The sequence below is a fragment of the Hippocampus comes genome, unplaced genomic scaffold (assembly GCF_001891065.2).
Source record: "Hippocampus comes isolate QL1 unplaced genomic scaffold, H_comes_QL1_v1.1 scaffold1, whole genome shotgun sequence".
Classification (NCBI taxonomy): domain Eukaryota; kingdom Metazoa; phylum Chordata; class Actinopteri; order Syngnathiformes; family Syngnathidae; genus Hippocampus; species Hippocampus comes.
This window is the reverse complement of record NW_017805010.1, coordinates 13,571-29,221: the sequence shown is the minus strand read 5'-3', so window position 1 is coordinate 29,221 and position 15,651 is coordinate 13,571. Positions and strand designations below refer to the sequence as shown.

At 42.2% G+C, this 15,651-nt stretch overlaps 1 long non-coding RNA gene across 2 annotated transcripts in view; it reads right to left on the bottom strand.

The window, feature by feature from the left end:
• Positions 1-3,997: 3,997 nt before the first annotated feature.
• The window catches only part of LOC109511679 (uncharacterized), a 23,017-nt gene continuing 11,363 nt past the window's right edge, over positions 3,998-15,651 (bottom strand). The window contains exons 3-4 of one of the 2 annotated variants that reach the window (XR_002167374.1): positions 8,161-8,265; positions 3,998-4,563 (exon numbers count right to left, since the gene is read on the bottom strand). This is a non-coding gene — a long non-coding RNA (uncharacterized LOC109511679). The remainder of the gene's footprint in view (positions 4,564-8,160; positions 8,266-15,651) is intronic. The other variant, XR_002167375.1, reaches the window with a different exon arrangement.

Below are 15,651 nucleotides of genomic sequence, written 5' to 3'. Positions count from 1 at the left end.
AGATATCCAGCAAAAGAAAACTTTTGAAACACCAAACACAAATGTTGAATGGAGGACTCGTTTGTGTTACTCAAGTAGAGCCACACAAGTAAGTTCTGTCAGACTTCCGATGACAGCAAGCACTTTCAGTGCCTCTAAGGTTCTGGCCCGGTGTCAAGAATTTAGTCCGTTATTAGCCAGCCATTTCCCCACTATGGATGGTTTCCAGTTACTCACTAATCCCTTCACACTAAGGAGTCGAAAGAATTGCGTTCCTGTCTACAAGTCACGGATAGATTTGGACAAAGGTTAAACCAGAATTAAAAGCTTAAAAGGACTAAATGCCATTGTTTGGTGTGTGTAAACATTTATTGAAGCATTTTAGATTAGGTGCTTTAGATTGAGGCTTAACTGGAATCATGTAATGGATTACATTCGTCATGTATCGGATTCATTTGAAGTGTACTTGATGACATCAATGCACGAAAAGAGGCGACCACCTAAACACAATTTCGCGATGCCAGAGCAACAGGTTGTGCTGTATACCAAAAAGTATGGCAAAAATGATGCACACATTCGCAGGGAAAGGCCAAAAAAACAAACAAAAAAAAAAAAAAACTAAGGGTAAGGGGAAGCATTTGGGTAGATTGTGTGTACAGTGATCGTGAAGGAGGACGTTAACCTGTTGGTCTGCAAATGTCAAACCATTTGCATAGCGTGTGTGTGTGTGTGTGTGTGTTTTCAAGAGGGAGAACCTGGTGCACTGACCCATGAGTATCTTTACTGACAATTTAAATCACATGTGCTCTCTTGCACGTTCTCTCTTAAACACACACATACACGTACGTACACACACGTCACAACAACAGACAAACACAGTATTCTTGAACTCATATCGCACAAACAATCATATGGCTTCATGTTTTTGTAGGCCTCACAAGGTAAACATACACGCTGCAGCGTGAAAAAGGTATGCGAATCCATACGCTAATGACGTCTGCAAGAGCTAATCTGAGTCAGGAGTCGTCCAACCTACAGACGTATTGATTTGACAAGATTCGAGGTGTTGGTCAATGCTGGCCAGTCTTATAGAGAATGTGTCAGAAAATGGTCTGTTCTTGTGAGTGAGATATGGAACAGAACACTATTTACGCAGGAATCCAGTTAATTGTAAAGGCTACTTTTCGAGCAACTTTACGCGTGTGTACATTTGTGCATGTGTGTGTCTGAAACAAAACAAAAACCAATAATCACCATGAAAAAAAGACAGTGGAGTGAGAAAATGAGAAAAAATAAAACCGAAAAATTGAGCAGAACATTTTTTAAAAAGTGGAACCTCTCAAGTCATTTTCAATTGAGGTCATCGAACCGCGGTCATGCATGTCGTCATGGGAGATGGATTAACTGGGAGTTTTGTGGTGTCTTTTATTCAAACCAGAGGAGCAGTCTCATTTAGAATTTAAGAAGAATAAAAATAACACCGGAAGTTGCATTCAGAGAAGTATAATGCTACCGTTACCACACAAGTCATCCCGAAAGTTAACATGCAGTTTTGGGTTTTTTTTTTTTGTTTTTTTTTTTTGTTTGTTTTTTACATTTTACCATTAATAGCGACGACCCTCTTGTTACACTTTAGAATGACGTACATCTGGAATGTGACTGGAATTAATATCTAAAAAAAAAGAAAAAAACACTTGGTTGATGAGCATCCTGGACTGGATTCTGTTCAATCTTTGAAATCGCAGGAAACATTAAAAAATAAAAATACAATTGTGTCTTGTGGTTTTAAAAAAAAAATGCCATAACCACACCTTAGTGTGAGAGGCACCCGCGTCGACTGTGTGGCACTTGGAATGGTCATGGAGATGCTCATTACATGACAGCCGCTGAGTCAGGAAGTCACAAGGCAATTGCACCTCAAGTCTGAATGTAGCACGCTCCTTTTAAGTATGTGTGTTGGTATAAAAGGCCTCAGCATGCACACACACATTCTGTATGGTATTTAGACTCTGTGTGTGAAAGTTGTCATCACTCAGATAATCCACTGGTGAGACATCATCTCCAGTACTGTGGTAGCCGGTTCTTTGGGAAACAAAAAATTAAATCATACAATGAGTGAGTGAGCGAGAGAGAGAGAAATGGAGAGAGAGAAATCAGCCACTTGGCTGACTTGAATGACTCAGACTGTGGAGTTCTTGTTCAAGGGGACCATCCTTTCTCTGCTGTGACCTCCGAGGCCAGAACACCCACGGAAAGCGTTAAATCAGAGCAAGCCCCGACAGCTCTACAACTGTGAAGTTTCATTCGCAGGCCCAGTGAAAGGATTGTCCAGTATTTGACAGGGGGTCAGCTGCTAATCAAGCCTTTGGCTTCTCATAACTGGACACCTAAATCAGTAGGAGGACAAAAACCACAATACAGAATTTCAGTGAAACATCCACTGAAACTCCTACAGCAGGCCTTCAGTCACAGCTTCAATACTGTTGCATAATTTTTTTTTTTTGGTGTGTCAGGAACAACGCCACAAAGCTGACTTTGTCACGATGTGACATTGCTGGCTGAGTGTGAGAATGGAGCTGAGGAAAGACAGACTTAGTCTTGTCTTGTAAATGTTGATGAAGTGATACTGACTAATTCCACTGATGTGCAAAGCTGCACTGCGCCATCCTGAGCTGCGTTTGCATTACCTGTACATGTCGCCGCCTCCCTGTATTCTTGCCAAATCATGATATCTGAGCTTTTATCTTACTTTCCGAGAAACTCTTATTGTTTCTTTCCATGTATTCACACTCCATTTAGTTTTTGTTTGTTTGCACAAACTGCTGTCCGTTGCTACGGCACCAGGATTTCCGCTCTGAGGATCATCAAAAGATTGTCGCATCTTATCTTGAGTAAGCTAATGCAGGTGATGTAATTTGCAGCACCACTGCAAATCTACAACCACACCATTGTTGAATTAGAATAGTAAAGCACAGACCTGCCCCAAAGTTGAACTATCAACAAAAGTGAAAGAAAACCCCAAAACATTGATCTCCACATTTGCGCAGGTTCTCCTGACAAAAATGACAATGTGTGGATGACAATGAATGGTATTTATTCATTTATCTTGAATGAATTACATTTGTAATATTGTGTCATGTATACAATCAAAAAACCTGGCCCCAGGACCAAATTACACAGTCTAAAGGTGGATTGGCTCTCATTAGCAAATAAAGCTGTTCCTAATAAAGTGGCCAGTCAACTGCAACTGAATATCAGACTACAAGCAAAGCGTGACGCTTGGAAAAATGCAAATAAGAAAAAAAAAAAAGCCCAACAACAGTCCGATTCAGACACACTTCCTGGTGGTCAGAGGTCGCATGCATGGGTGGAGTGAGTCCATGTAGTCTGGTCTTTTCAGGGTGGGGTACTGGGGGTGGGACACATAAGGAAGCGATTATTTTGCTATATGATATTTGCAACAACACTTTTAGACACAGGGTTTTATTATCAAATGAGAGGGAACGCCCATCTGGGAATGTGAGCTCTTGAACCCCCTCGCGCATTCTATAGAGAGGCTTCTTTGGCTCAAACATGCACACAGACATGCACACATCTTTTGTTGTGGAGTCTCTTTAATGTCACGTTACATAAAGTTATGGGCACAGTGACGTGGAAAAGTGACCTTTTTAACAATATGCTATTTGTTGAACCCATTTTACTATCTATCTATCTATCTATCTATCTATCTATCTATCTATCTATCCATCCGTCCGTCTGTCTGTCTATCTATCTATCTAGCTGTCTGTCTGTCTGTCCATATATCTATCTAGCTAGCTCACTAGCTGTCTATCTATCTATCTATCTATCTATCTATCTATCTATCTATCTATCTATCTATCTATCTATCTATCTATCTATCTATCTATCTATCTAGCTAGCTAGCTAGCTGTCTATCTATCTATCTATCTATCTATCTATCTATCTATCTATCTATCTATCTATCTATCTATCTATCTATCTATCTAGCTAGCTAGCTAGCTAGCTGTCTGTCTGTCTGTCTGTCTGTCTGGCTCACAACCAGCCTGGACCTGAAATGTGTACACACTGTCTGTACACGGTTAGAGCCGTTCAGTGCAGAAGCTGGCTGGGCAGAGTGCGATGATTTACGCTTCCAGGTGGCAGCTGTTTTGATAGGATGCAAGAGTGTAGACGTGTAGTCCTGCACGTGAAATGGAGACATGAATTCTGAATGGGAACATCGTGTTTCCCTCTTGCGGTTGTGTTGACATTAGATGAGCATTCAGGCAAGTTTGGAACTGAGCTTCTAAAAAGACCAGGATCTGACCAATAGGACCGTGTTTTACTTAATGTAACACATTTTACAGTGCAATGGGGTGGAAAGTTTTTTTTCTTTCTTCCCCTCCTTATAGTGCTTACACAAGAGTGAATAAATTGTCTAAATCACTTTCTTTTTCACCCTGTCAGCTTCTTTCTTCCATGCAGACATTAAGGCCACCGCGTCTCCTCTCTCCCATCGCAACCCGCGTCTTCACTCTGTAATTGCTCCCAGAACCTCCTCCCTCTGACTGATGCCGAGCTTTGCTAGGAAGAGAAAAAAAAAATCCAAACTGAGTCCTCGCTGTGTTTCCATGGCAACAGGAAACACATCAGTTCATTTTGGGAAAAAAAGGCCTCCGTTTCGGCAGGCTATTATTTTTACCCTTCCTTTGAGCACACACCATGGGCCCCGTTCAGAAGCCTCCTGGCAAAGCCCTGCTGGATTTGACACACCACATTTCACAAGTGTGTGCAAGACCACACCGCAGTCGCCGCAGTTGAGTTTTTTTTTATTTGTGCTCGACTCCCATGGCGTCGAGCTGCTGCGAGAGATGTTTTTGGACACAATGGGCTCGTTTGAGTGGACAATGAAGAAAGTCCTTCAAGGCACTCCATAGTTAAGGACAAAAAGCCTGAAAAGGAGTGGGTGGAAAAATGACCACTGTCCGGTCACAAGGAATGTACGAACTGGCCAAGATGGTCTTGGAAAGAATCATCCATTGAAAGCAATATGTGTGAGAGGGAGCTGTTTCTCTACATGGCACATAATTGAAAGGATCGGCCAATGACAGTTGCTTTTGACAAATTCACAGGACTTCCTCCTTTTTTTTTTTTTTTTTTAATTTGGCAACTCATCATTTCTTGCATCTGATATAAATGTGAACCATGTACAGCTATTGTCAAATACACTGAAGCTGCTTTGTTGAAATGAGATTTTAGTTGGCGATATTCTTTTAGCAAGCACTGAATTACGTTCCAACTGGGCTATTTTCCAGCAATGTGGGCATCATTGCACCTGAGCAAACTAAGAAAGATCTCCAGCAAGGCTGTACAATAATGCTCGATAATTGTCTACAAGTGATGCACTTGTTCATTATGTGAATGACTTGCTATTGCCACCTTTGTGGAAAGACAAGACGATGAAAATCCGAACATATTTCGAGCTTTGATTGTGCTGGTTTGCTCAAGTAATGGCCTCCACTATAATGGATGCCATGCCTCAATTTTTCGTAGGGTGTGTTGCTCTCTTGAGCTAACCAGCGGACCAAATCCGAATTTTGTGTGGTGCTCGTCCTCGTTAGAGTTGCAGGTGAGCTGGAGCCGATCCCATCTGACGTTGGGAGAAAGTTGGCGTACACTCTGGATTGCTCCACTGTCAATTGCAAGGCACATGTGCAGTAGACAAAGAACCATTTTATATCTAAGCAGCTGTTTGCAGTCAAAGGTAAGCTTAACAATTTCCGTTTGCCAAGTGGAACAAAAAAACTAGTCTCGTTTACACTTATTACCCTCCGGTAATTCTAAAAAAGAAAACTCAAATCGAGTACAGCCTCTTAAATGGAGGGCAGCCCTGTAACTGTTCATTGACAGCAAATATATCAGGAGTAATAGTGCTGCAGAGTGCGCAGTAGAGAGTTATATAACTTGAAAAGCGAGATTGAAATGAAAAGTCATCCCTATTTTTTGGTCTGCATTGGTTTTTCCCAGCCCATCTTTTGAGTGCCTTTTGAATTCGGAGTCTATTTCAGATGACCGACTCATTCCTACCATATAATCACATTGCGGCTACCCAACGGCCGCCTCACATGAAATGAGACGTTTTCAATGGAGCGGAGGAAGCTTGAGGGAAATCCCTCTCAAATAAGGCTATCCTTTCTTTCAGGAAGTCCTTTTGTGTACCTTTCGCCTGTTCGTCGCCGCCCTCAGACATCCTCAACGACCATATGCACGTCTGGAAAGCATTAAGTTCTCCAAAGTCTTTCCACCCCCCTTTTTTTTTTTTTTTTATATTTCTGTCTTCCAATTCTTCTTCTTTTTTTTTCCACGCCACGCATTTCTGTCTTCCAATTCTTCTTTTTTTTTCCACGCCACATCACTGCGGCCGCGTATGAATTTAATGGATCACAAATGGTGCAAAGAGCAGTGCGCTCTATAGCTAGTATGTGAGACTTTGCGCTACGGCCTTTGTCACCTCTGCAATTCGCAGGCAAACACGCTCCTGCGTGGCTGCATTCTCCCCCGTACACATTTTGAAAGTGAGTGAGACGACATGCGCCGAGTTGAAAAATATCACATATGTATGCGAGCTGCGGCATATGTATATGAAAATGCAAAATGACAATTTGGACGCCTCCCACCGTGCTGCTAAGATTTGCTCCAGGAATTTGTCTGTCTGGCGGTCATACGTTGACATGTCAGGAGGTTACACGCTGACCTTTTTGGAGCTTGGTGCTCGCTGTCTTCTCATTTGGGCCATGAGGACTCAAAGAGGTGCTTTGTGGCTCGCTGATGTTCAAAGTTACAAAAATGTAAATGTAAAAAATAAAGTTTTTATTGACATTTGGACTTCTCTTTCAGCAACGTTGTTATCCCAAATACAGACATCAGTTATGTAATTTGTCGTAAAACTGACAACAATCTGTTCACATTGCAGTTGTGTGACAAGAAATGACCTGGAAGTACCTGAAGGAAAGAAGTTCAAATCCCAAAAATAAATAAAAATAAAATGCCAAGTTAACATTTAAGAAAGAGGACTCGGTGCAGTGAATTTCCACATCCACATTAGTCGTGAAAGTAATTTCTCACTGTTGATAAACAACCTGATTGAAATGAATCGGAAAAGTACCCATAGATCGAAGGAATGCTTTTTGTTGTCCTTTTTTCAGAAAATAGTACTTTCACGCCGCATCAGCAATACTCGCTCATAGGCTGGTTGGGAAAATTGGAATTAAATTTATTTGAACCAGTGCTTTCTCTTCCTTTGTTTGAAATGAAGAATCTTTTCATCTCTCCTTGACTTGATGCCATTTTCCACAAAGCTGAAGCGAAGGTGCTCTTGGGAGATTTGACTTTCCAAAGAGGCCCAGTCTCGAGGGGCTGCTGCTGTTTGGCAACAACAGCGATCTGCTGCGGGACCGTTTCTTCTGTGCCTCATCAAAAGAAAATCAAAAGAATGAGTTCGTATTATTTAAGCATGTTGCAGAGGAGCGCAAGAAAATCACTCCAAAAGTGAGCTGTATTAAAAAAAGCAGGACGATGGGACCGATTTATTTATCTGCTCTGTATTAAATAGAAAATGTAAATGGTCACAAAAAGGAAAACTGTGCCACCAGGTGGGGTACTGTCATTCCACGTCAAATGAGTTCTCTCGAAAGTCCTACAAACACCTCCCGCTGCGTTTTCAATTAACTTTTCTTTCTGGACATCTTGTCACTTGGCTTTTTGACTTTGGGAGTGGCAGCCGATGACCAATCACAGTTCAGGGAAAGGAAGAAGTTGACTTTCGCGGCCTCCCACGTCCTCTCCGCCACGGCTTCTCATTAAGACTGTTTACGCCGCGACTGCGGCTGGGTGCCAAGCGGTAATTATGCAGTCTTCTTCTCGGTTGGCTCTTATCGCCTTCCTGCTTTTTCTCCACGACTCCCCTCCAGTTGCGACTGCAGTTTACATTTTACAGTGACATTCTGCCACTACTCTTTCTTCCCAGGGTCGTCTATCTTTCAGACGCCCCATGATTTAGTACTCCCCCCTTCGCCCATTCTTCCCACCCAGAGCTTGTGTGCGGCGCCTTTTTTTTTTTTTTTCGCTCATTTCGGCCTCCCCCCCCGTCCCTCACCCATTCCCTCCCACACTCTTTTTTACCTTCAATCCTCCCTTTCCATCGCTGTCTGACCTTCCAACTTGAGGGCTGTGTTCTGATCCAACAGCGCACGCCCCTCTCCCCCCGCAGGAATGTGCTGTTTGTACCTAAACACAACAAGAGCACAGATAAGGACGTGTCTCCACAAGGGCAGCTGAAAGTGGGCCTTATCAGGGGAGCCTTAGAGGAAGGAAGGCAGGATTAGTCATGAAATTGGAGGGGAATTCCTGATTGTTTCCTGATTTATTCATTAATGGTAAGCATCACCAAGTGGACTCTGGTTCCAACTCAATTGCTAAATCGGTTGTGAAATTTAAAATCAGTGGTATGATAAAACACAGGCATGTTTCATATTTTTCTTTGTTGAGTTATTTTCAAATTGTGGACATTTATTGACATTTAGGTCATTAGGTCAAAGTCAGGAGTTTTTGTTTGTTCCAAAGCTAAAAAAAAAAGCCTCCGTTTTTTTTCTCCAGTTTTTAGTTACTACTGCCATTTGATTTCCTGAGTCTGCACTTTCCATAATTGACTTTCTTTTGTCTTGCATTAATAACACGGATTCATTTCATCCATCCATCCATTTGCTAATCCGCTTACCCTCACGAGGGTCGCGGCCGTGCTGTCGCCTACCCCAGCTGTCTTCGGGCAGTACGTGGGGTACACCCTGAACTGGTTGCCAGCCGAGGGACAATTTAAAGCTTTCAATCAACCGGCCATGCATGTTTTGGGAATGTGGGAGGAAAATGGAGTACCCGGAGAAATTCCACGCAGGCACGGGGAGAACATGCAAACACCACAAAGGAGGGCCGGAGCCGGAATTGAAACCGGTACCTCTGCACTGTGAGGTCGACGCGCTAACCACTGGTCCACCGGGCCACCTTCATTTATTTTATTTCATATTATGTTATTATTTTCAAAAATATTTTCTCAACTCCATCAGAGTGGACAAAGATTTTTATCTCTCAGTATGTGGGACATGCCCCATGTATAACGAAACACATTCGACGACTATGTATGATGTCATCTCACCCATTTTATTTAGTCAGCACTCTGTCGAGACGACCCTTACCCCCTGACTTATTTATCAACGGTTTACTGGATAACTAGAGTGGCTAAGCTCCAATGAAGAGCAAGCTGCATGGAGCTATTTCCTCATGGAAATCTGTGCCAGTCAAACATGAAAACGAATCGTGTGGGCACTCTGTGAAACTCTGTGGAAACACTTTGTCGAGGTTGACTCATTGACCAAAATGGAGAAAACAGCATACTTCCCTCAAAAATAGGAAATCACTACAAACATCCTGCATATTTTCTCCTTGATTGGCTAAACATCCCTGGGCTTCATTCTTCAGATGTGCAAATTGCCCGAGCCAAGCATTACATAACAGCATCAGGTTACACGCCCGTGCAGATGAGCTGTACAATGGGGGCTTGTTCTTCTGCCACTGTGCTCCGGAGACATCTGGATATTGTGCCATGGCCAACGAAAATGAACGGAATGCAGTCGAGCACTAATTCCTAATTTGGATTTGCACCAAACTGTACACTTTTGTTGTATCATGTTTAGATTTTGTCAAGTCTATTTACTTCACATGTAACAAAACAGCCCCCCGCCCACCCACCACCACCGCTCCCCGGGAAGAGGAAGACGTATTCACCGTTAATATCGAAATTATTAGTCAAGTTAAATTTGTTGCGTGACAGTTTTGGGATTTGACAAATGGACACTATTTTTGTTTGAAGAAAGGAAAGTGGCAAACGAGAGGGTGAAGATATTTGGTGGAAAGCACGTTTGCTAGTGGATTTACAAAATATTACATTTCTCAAAATGGTCAAATATTGTGTCTCCGTAGTTGATTAAAGTATTCTCGATAATGCTCAATGATACCATCATCCCTATAGAGCAATGGTTCTTAAACTTGTTAGATGTACCGAACCCAACCAGTTCATGTGCACATTCACCGAACTCTTCTTTCGTGATAAATAAAATTAGGATTTAGGAAATTCAAGACATAAATAAAACACATTTATTAAAAACAGAAAAAAATAAATAAAATTACCTGGCCTAAGTATAGTTTTTTTAAATTGTATGACATACTATCACGACAGTCACACAGTGACAACTGAGCGAACTAAATTTCCCGCAGCACCAATTGGACAAGCAATGTAATGTGATCATCTGCAGCCGGTGATGGCCAAGTGGGCGTGTCATAACTAATTGACATGTTGAGTCGGGTGTTTCTTCATCTCCATGGCAGAGTGTCCGTTGAACCCCTGAGACCGATTCACCGAACCCCTGGGATTCGATCGAAACCAGATTAGAATGAAGTAAATGATTGATTTATTTCAAAATTGCCACAGTAAAAACGTTTCTTTTTAATATTTCCAACACGTGCGCTGGGATCGACAATCTTAACTGGCCTTCACTCAAGCGGTCTATAAAAAGTATTTTATTTTACTTTTACAGTGATCTGAATCATTCTTGTGGCACCTCCAGCCTTGATTTCACCTTTGCCAAATAAAACTTGACCTCAAAATTGGGCCACGGTATGAATAATTGTGTGCTTAACTGTTACTTCCTTCAAGTCTTCCTCACCCAAGAGATCCAAACGTGATTGACGCTGGTCTCTAACTTGTTGCTTTGTGTGTCTTGGTTGCAGTAGGGGGCAGTGTGGTGCAGGTGTGCCAGGTAAAGGCTGTCAAAAGAAATACAGTGCAATATTCCTTCTCATACAGATGGAGTCTTCCTTCACAGAGCTCCAACTCCCCTACATTGCGAAACAGTCGGCCCCTGCCCCGCTGTGTGTAAGTGTCTTCATGTGTCTGCTGTGACTGATTGCATAGCCTTGTGTGTGTGTAGTTTGTGAGCGAGCGAGTGAGCGAGTGGGGAAAATAGAGAGACATCCAGTGAAGATAACCAAGTAGCCAAGATTGTGTTTCAAAGCAGTGGGCCGGGGTGGCGGCATGTTGTTACTGCACTCATGGGGTCTTATTGGTCGGCAGGGGGAGTGAGCAACATGAGAGGTGTAGCCGCCGCGATCTAAAACAATGCCTCTCTGAGAGAAAACACATTCCAAATTCCCACATGCTGTGCAAAAAGTGTTGAATCGTTATCTCGCCGCGGCATACTCGGTGGGTAGGAAATAACAACTCTGCTCACTGCGCCGCACCTTACTAAGCTCTCATACCTCCCAAAGCATTCATTCCTTGCAATTTTCTTCCCCAAATTTGTGTCTCACTATATCCTGACTCCTTTTAAACCGCTGACTGATCTTCAGGTATTCTCCTCCAGGCCACAACACGTGTCGTCAAACCCGTCTACCCAGTTTTGTTATCCCAAACAATTTGCTCTGTGGAATGAACTCTGGATCCTGCGAATCGAAAGCAGCTCTGGGACCAGATGCCTTTTTGAGACGACCCAAAGGTTGTTCTTTGGAATGTTGACACTTATTTTGATTATTCAATATCATGTGAAAACCTGAAGGAGACCAAAAACATGAAGCGCAGTCAAATAAGCCTGCTTGACAAAATGACATCATCAAGAGAAAAATGCTGCGGGCACCTCCATCAAACTTGACTGCGCTTTCTCCGTTACAGCAGGCTTCCAAAACGTATGAGATTCAAACACTTTTAAGTACATTGAATGTTCTGTTTGATTAATTTGTCACTGCTCTGAGAAGCCCGGCTCATTTGAAATGTGGGCTTTTAAAAGTTAATTCAATCGAAAAATCCTCATTATTGTTCAAACTGACATGGAAAGAGTCTACATTAAAGCACTTTATATTGCCAGATGGTCTTGGGAACGAATTAGTGATGGTGTGTCTGATACATTTGATCTGATTAGCCCAGTATGTATCTGATAGAATGATCATACATACAATAATTTTCGTGTTTAATTTTTTTTTTTTTCTCAACAGCACTGTGGCAAAATCCAGGCTTTGGCCTTCTTGTTTGAAGTTTACTTTGCCCTCACACTTGCATGTTTTTTTTTTTCCGGGCTATTCCGACTATTGGACATTACAAAATGCATGCAAATTCAGTTAATTGAAGAGTCTCAATCATCCCATAGATGTGAATGATTGGTTGTGTGTGCCCTACTGTAGGCCCGCAACCAGTCCATGGTGCACCCCGCCTCTCACCCAAAGTCATCTGGGATAGGCTTTTGTGCACCTGACAAAAAATGAGGTTAAGTGCTCCGTTAAATGAAGTAAAGCGGCCGCGAGCCTGATTACGATCCAAAAGTGTGACAGATGATGCAACTACACGCACACACAAAGTAGGCTTGACGGATGTAAATTGTTTGTAGAGTCTGCCTACACCCATGCAAACCTTCAGTTTCTTTGGCTGCTGGAACTGACTGTAAGGATTACGCAATCCTCGTTTGTGGAAAGTACTGTACACAACGGCCGCACTCCAGTCGTGGCAACAGGGCTCTGTTGAAATTCACACACTGCACACACTCACAGTGTACACAGTGTGAGCACGGATGGAAATATGCAAAGGGAATTTACGTTGCCTTTTCTGAATAACACAGTTGCGCTGTGGATACTGAGATGGATGTTTTGGCTTTGGACCCAAAGTCATTAATTGCGTGTACCGCTAATAGCTGTAATATTTGGCTATGATTTGTACATATTTATTCATGACATGCAGTTGTTGAGTTGTAAGGCAGTGTGTGAATGTGCACTGCAGCGTGGATGAAAAGGAAGTCGTTCTAGGATATAGTTTGTTGGCGATAGCCAGCGATAGCTAGCACATCCTTGAAGAGAGCATACTACAATTCGGGTTTTTGTCTTTTCACAGCTTGTGAATTATTAAATAGCTCATCAACCTTGCTTTTCGAGGTAAGGCAAAAATGCAAAGTTGTGCAATGGCTTTCTAATGTTTTAATGACTGGGCGTCAACAGAGCGTCCAGGCGTAGATGCATATTAGTTATTGAGAGTGTCGCCCGGGCATCCACAACAAGTGTCAGCAGCGGTCATGTGATGGTCTACACAAAGTGCTTTGTAGCATCACAAATGCATGCAGTGACATCAGAAGAATTCATTGGATGGACATGTTAGCAATGAAAATCAAATCAAATGAAATTGAGAAAATACATTTGAACCTCGTGACAACGTACCTCGAGGAACATAACAAGTCTGCACATTATAATGGTAGTTTGTTGTATCCATTCCCAATAAAAAATTCCACCAACTACAAAGTAAAATACAATATGAACGTTTATATATGTAAAAACATGAACATGTAATCCAGCGTAAACACGTTAATTACAAATACGTGCGTATAAAGAAAAGAATGATTTTATAAGACAGGAAACAAGCAACCGTAGCGTTTCTACTTCATGAAAACATTCAGTGAGCAAATGTTACCCGTCATAGACAACTACCAGTGCTGCTGATGAAGCCAACTGTCGTCAATTTACGTTGTCTCGGCCAGCTTCCTTTTGAAAGTGAAAGACAATTTCAGCCTTTACAGACAGCCAGATTTGCTTCCGTTTACCAGACATGTTTTCAGAGCATGTGCTCAGGACTTTCCTCCAGAAATATAACAGTGTACGAGTCGATCAGTAGCACTGCTAAGCAACAGGGGAATGTCGCTCTGTCCATTTTGTTCATATGCAGGGTCGCGGCGGCAGTTACTTTTAGCCATGTTTTGTTGTAACGAAGGCGTTTTTCGCTATTTTGTGGGAAAAATCTGGTCGGTCTCATGAAGTTTAGATTATAAAGGTGATGGTTTTAAGCAAAATCGACAAATGGAAAACGAATGACGCAAAATCAGGACTGTAAAATATGAACGTTTATAGCGGTGAAAACGTAAATGCGGTTCGACTGTGTCACATTTGGAATTGTCTCAGTCGCACCAAGAAACAACCTGACCTCAGCTAACTCAAATTGACGTGAGTGAGAAGGGTCAACCCAATCAGTTCACTGGCAGTGATTCTCATCTGGGGTGGGGTCAAAAACTGGGCTACGGCCCCCCTTATAGTTGGACACATAGTAAACAATTGCAGGGGGTCTCTCGTTTACAAAGCCACCATCGTGCAAGGTTTTCATGTTACAAACAAGTTTGAACTAATTCAAGCCGTCGACAACCTCATTCGTCGGTCACTCCTCCAATTAAAAAAAAAAGTTCCATTTGAGAGCAGCAACATGGTGACGACTATAAACGCCTCCGGTAGGAGAGCGTCTGGCGCAATGATTTTGAGTGCTATTTTGGCAGAATTTTACAGTAAATGGCATATCACTCTCACGTCTTACAGTCATTAGTAGATGATACACCTATTTCCTTTTTTCTGCTGCTTGTCTACTCCTCCTCCTCTTCCTCAAATAGAGAAAAGCCAGGGCGTTCTTTTGTAATAATGACAGAAACATCTTGCAAAGGTGTGGTCTACTTCTCGTCGAAAGCAGCAGGAAGACTCCCTGTTTAGTTCCCGGTAGGCTGCTATGTCAGCTCTTCAAAGTCTGAGCGAGGTTGCACCAGTTCTCCGTAATCCTGATGCCCTCACTCACGGACCTTTCGCACTGGGCGTGAAAAGGCTCTAAGAATATAGCTCTATGCAGCTGTGGTATTCAATTTGACTGTTGATTTTTGAACATGGAGTTGTCATCTTCAACGTCCGCTTCTCAATAAGATGCTCAAAAATGAATATGTAAATGTGTAGTTATGTTCAATAGCATGAGATCGTGTGTTTTCAAAAGGGAAAGGTGACCAATACCTTATCTTAATTGACCTTGACTTTTATAAAAGGGTGTCGCCAATTAGAGGCAACAGAAAACTGTGTGAACCATCAACCTCTGTTTACGTGACGGATTCCACTGAAAATTGATAACTTGTTCAGGGAAATAGTCAAAGTACATACTTAAATGTTGTTACTGGTTGCTGTTGCATAAACAAATCCTTAAAATAGTGTGTGACATGACTGCAAGCTTGTAAACAAGAGATTAGCGTGGATGCTAACACGAGAGCAGTTTTATCAGAACTGGAAACCAGACAAGAATTTTGTTGATAAAAACGAACGTTTTCACTTTTAGTAAGACACATTCAATTTGTTTATGTGGTGTTTGAGAAACTTTAATGACAGTATTTGATTATTCCGCTGGACTTTTGAGAAACCGTAGATGTAAACATGCTCGCCGGATTTACGTTGGGCAACATTTGGGCCTTGTTGCAGCATCCACGGTCAAGTTTAACTTGTCACAGTTTTTCCTTTAAAAAACTGTCGTTGTTTCTCAAGTGACGCTGCTGACATGCATGAAAAAGTTAAATATGCAAAGAACACGTGTGTGTGTGTGTGCATGTGTGTGAGCATGTGACTTTTGAAGGGCTTTCAAGAGGGGGAACCGACTGCACTGGTCCATGAGTATCTCTTTGTTATAACAGGTGAACTTACTTTGAAGTTCGCAGTGGAACGATAAAACGTTTTCACATTCTCATACACACACACACACACACACACACACACACACACACACACACACACACACACACA